The sequence below is a fragment of the Leucoraja erinacea genome, chromosome 14, assembly GCF_028641065.1.
Source record: "Leucoraja erinacea ecotype New England chromosome 14, Leri_hhj_1, whole genome shotgun sequence".
NCBI lineage: Eukaryota > Metazoa > Chordata > Chondrichthyes > Rajiformes > Rajidae > Leucoraja > Leucoraja erinaceus.
Genome location: NC_073390.1, coordinates 31,941,048 through 31,945,335, shown reverse-complemented (window position 1 = coordinate 31,945,335; position 4,288 = coordinate 31,941,048).

Below are 4,288 nucleotides of genomic sequence, written 5' to 3'. Positions count from 1 at the left end.
TAGAACCACCGTCCTTTCCGCTCTTCCTCCCATTGCTTTTGCCATCTTTCCTTCAGTCTTTGCTTAATAATGTCTTTGATTTCAGTTTTACCCATGTTAATACTTAAATCAATCTTACTTCTTTTTGTTACCTCTTTTGCTACCTTATCTGCCATTTCGTTTCCTCTAATGCCAATGTGTGCTGGTACCCATAAAAATATGACTGTAAGCCCCATCATTTGAATTCTGAATAGTGTTTGTTGTATTTCAATCAAAATGTCTGGTCTACTATCTGAATGGCTGTGCTGTAAACTCTTTATTGCTAAACTTGAATCTGAACAAATAACTGTCCTTAAAGGCCTAGTATCCTCGACCCACTGTACCGCTAACAATATTGCAATCATTTCACCTGTGTATACTGAGACTTCATTATAGATCCTCTTCCCTATTTTGATGTGAAATTCTGGTACAATAAATGCTATTCCTACTTTATCTACTGAATCTTTTGATGCATCTGTATACATTTGGACAAAACTAGTATCTGTCAATGTATTCCTGTATGATGACTGAATTATACATATGTTGTTTATCCTTGTTTTCCTGTTCTAATATTGTAAAGTCTACTGTTGCATCTGGAAGTATCCAAGGTGGAATTGAAGGTAATGGAACCGTTGGAACCACATTTAATTGTGCTATGCTGATTTGTAATGCTCTCTGGGTCACTGTCCATCCAAAACGTTTTGTTTCCCTTCTCTCCTTTTCCCAGCATGGTTTGACAGTAACTTGTGCTGGGTGTTCTTGACTGTGGCCCTGTAGGTTAATCCAGTAATTCAATGAAAGCTGTATCCTTCTCATCTCTAGAGGCATCTCCCCCATTTCAACCTGTAATGCTGCTGTTGGAGTTGTTTTTATTGCACCTGTACATATTCTCAATGCCAGATATTGAATGTTGTCTATTTTCTTAAGAGAAGTAGTTGATGTGGACCCATACACCACACAACCATAATCTAACACAGATCTAATTAACCCAGTGTATATATCCTTCAAAGCTGTTCTATCTGCCCCCCCAATCGCATCCAACTAAACATCTCATTACATTAAGTATCTTCTTACATTTGTCCATTACTTTCTGAATATGAACCATCCATGTAATCCTCTCATCAAACCATAAGTGGTTAACCTGGATTTTCAGAAGGCCTTTGATAAGGTGCCGCATGTGAGGCTGCGAAAGAAGATGAGAAGCCATCGTATCAGAGGGAAGATATTAGCATAGATAGCAAGAGTGACAATAAAGGTTTTTTTTTCCTTGTTGGCTGCCAGTGACCAGCTGTGTTCAACAGGAGTCAGTGCTGGGGTCACTCCTCCTCACGTAGGATATTGATAATTTGGATGCAGGAATTGAAGGGTTTGTGGCCACATTTTGCAATACCAACTGGGGCTCCCTGGGTTTATAAGGTGTTGGGCTGATGATGTGCAGCTGAGTTGATCCAATTCCAGCTAATTGGACACAGCTGTTTCTCCTTGAATGTGGCCTCAGTTCAGTCCAGAGCTCTGTCCAGGGTGCCAGTGTTTTCCAGCAGCCGGGTCCTGATCGTTGGCTTCTTCTGACCTGTCTGCTGATGACAGAGATTGGTGTGGCTCTTAGGGATGACGTGTCATAGCAGATCACAGCCTCCAAAATGATCTCTGTTCATCCTTCCAAGTTCCCGCCTTCATTCCCTAAAACAATCCATGTTTGACCACCCTCTTCTTATACGTAACTAATGCCCACTAATCCATGCAGCATTATGATAAACCTTTTTTGCACCCTCTCTGAAGCTTCCACATGCTTTTTGTTATGGGGCAACCAAAACTGTATGCAAAACTCTAAATGTGACCTAACCAAAGTCTTATTATTATTGCATCATTATTTTGTGACTCTTATACTAAATGTGCTGATCCATGAAGGCAAGAATACCATATGTCTTCCTGCCACTTGATCTACTAGTGTTGACACTTTCAACATTCCTTGGTACATTATTGCTGTTAAATGTCTTTCCATTAACTGTATTCTTTCCCCATGCATTTCTCAAACTTGTCAATATATAAACCATTCGATTAGATTCCAGCCAACACAGGGCTGGGACTTTTCTCAGAACTGCCACAGCTCCTTTCCATATCATTCCCTGAAATTAAGGTCATGAGATTCCAGCAAAGTTTAAAGAGAATAATTTTCCAGGAAATTTCCATCCCATTCCTCACTTCTAGGCATGCATTATCTAAACTATACATCCTCTTCATAATTCTCAATTAGATTCTGGTCCAAAGGAAAGCACTAGATATTCAGTCATCTCTGAATAAACCACTGTAGCCCCTTTATTATATTCCACCTTGAAACTCACTCCACAATTTTTAACTGGCTAAGCCCCTTCCATTAACTTCTAGCTATGACCAATGTTTGTTATTCGGTGGAATAAATGACCAAGAGTGCTTTATTACATTATTGTTATACCAGGAGTGCAATATAGATCTGGATAATGGACATAATATGTTGAGTGGCAGTGGTAAATCTATTTTACTGAGGAAATGAGTCACCCCATCTGCTAACACCAAAATAAAATTTAATGTCTACTGTAAGAGATTGAAATGGCAAAACCCAGTGCCATCTGCCAACCTTCCTTGCCATTTTCATTCAGACAGAGTTAAATCCTTTAACTCTTACCTGAGGGTAAAACATTTCTGATGTAATTCTCCTCCACCATTGAGATGAGATGTCATACTGGATGCTATAACAGTCATAGGGCAAGGCAGCATTGAAACTGTCTCTTCAGCCCATGGAGACCATGCCAACCATCAACCACCCATTTTATGTTAATTCAACATATATCCCATTTTAATTTCCCCCATATTCTCTTCAACACATCAGATCGTATCATTCACCTATATACAGGGTCAATTTAAAACATCCAATTAACCTCCTAACCCACCCATCTTTGGGATGTGAGAAAAAGATTCATTACTAATGCTCCAATTTACCGAGTGCAGAGAAGGAGGCAATAACATCCCACAGAATTCTGACTCCTCACTTCTCTTTACCACGTTGATGTGCAAATCAGAAAAAAATAGAGTTTCATTTATTGAAAGTATTTCTTGTCTCCAAAGTCCTCTGAAGCATTTATAGTCAAAAATGTATTCTTGCTGGGCACACAGCAGACAAATTGAAAACAGCCTAATTCCTCAAGCTGAGTCGGTGGCATGGTGGCGCAGCATTGGTGTTGCTGCCTTACAGCGCCAGAGGTCCGGGTTCGACCCTGACTACGGGTGCTGTCTGGACAGAGTTTGCACGATTTCCACGCGTGTGCTTTCTCCGATATCTTCAGTTTACTCTCACACTCAAAAGACATTTTGGTGTGTAGGTTAGTTGGTTTGGTATAAATGTTAATTGTCCCTAGTGTGTGTAGAATAGTGTTAATGTGTGGGGATCGCTGGTCGGTGCGGACTAGGTTGCCCAAAGGGCCTGTTTCCTCAATGTATCTATAAATTAAAACTAAACTAATTGGAGCTAGGAAATTGAGAAACCTCCTTTGATGAAAACAGTGAAGAAGGGACTCACACCATATCTGAACAGCAGGAAGAAAACATCAATCTCGCTGCAAAAATCCCACGCAGGAATAGGTTCTTGGAATGTATTCTGTCAAAGGCGAACTTGTGTCTTGAGCTGTGTGAACAAATGAGCAGGCATGGTGGCTGAGATGCACCGTGGATCGCAATATTAGATGCTTTCATTATAACATTTAATTCCAGATAAAAGCCTGTTTTGTGTAAGCTTCCAAGTTTTTAAAGACGCATGTGTCCAGAAATTTATCCCCCATTAGCCTCAAAGCTTTGGACTCTGGCTCAGAAATTCCACTGACTTCAGAGTTCAATACTGTATGGTGTAATTAATGCTGTTTGCCAAGGATGAATTATCAGTCAATATTTGTTGTGAACGTTTGCCTCCATGTCCTTGACACTGTTCCAGTGGATGTCACCACTGTTCTGGCTTAAGCAATTTATCAATCTATTTTGTATTCTCTTTGTCCCTACTGCTTACTCCACTGCAGTAACAGGGCTGGGGTGCATACGATAAAATTATTTGCTTGCACACCCAAACAGTCACCCATAAAGGGCACTTACAAAATTACAAATTCCCCCCCGGCGCACCAGTTCCTCCTTTGTCCTTCCCCCCTCCCTCACGGCGGCCCCTACACGCAAGGTCCTCCTTTGTTCCTTCCCTCAGAAGCGACATTTTCACTTCCATCCTCGTCCGTCAGGCGGTGCCATCATCGAC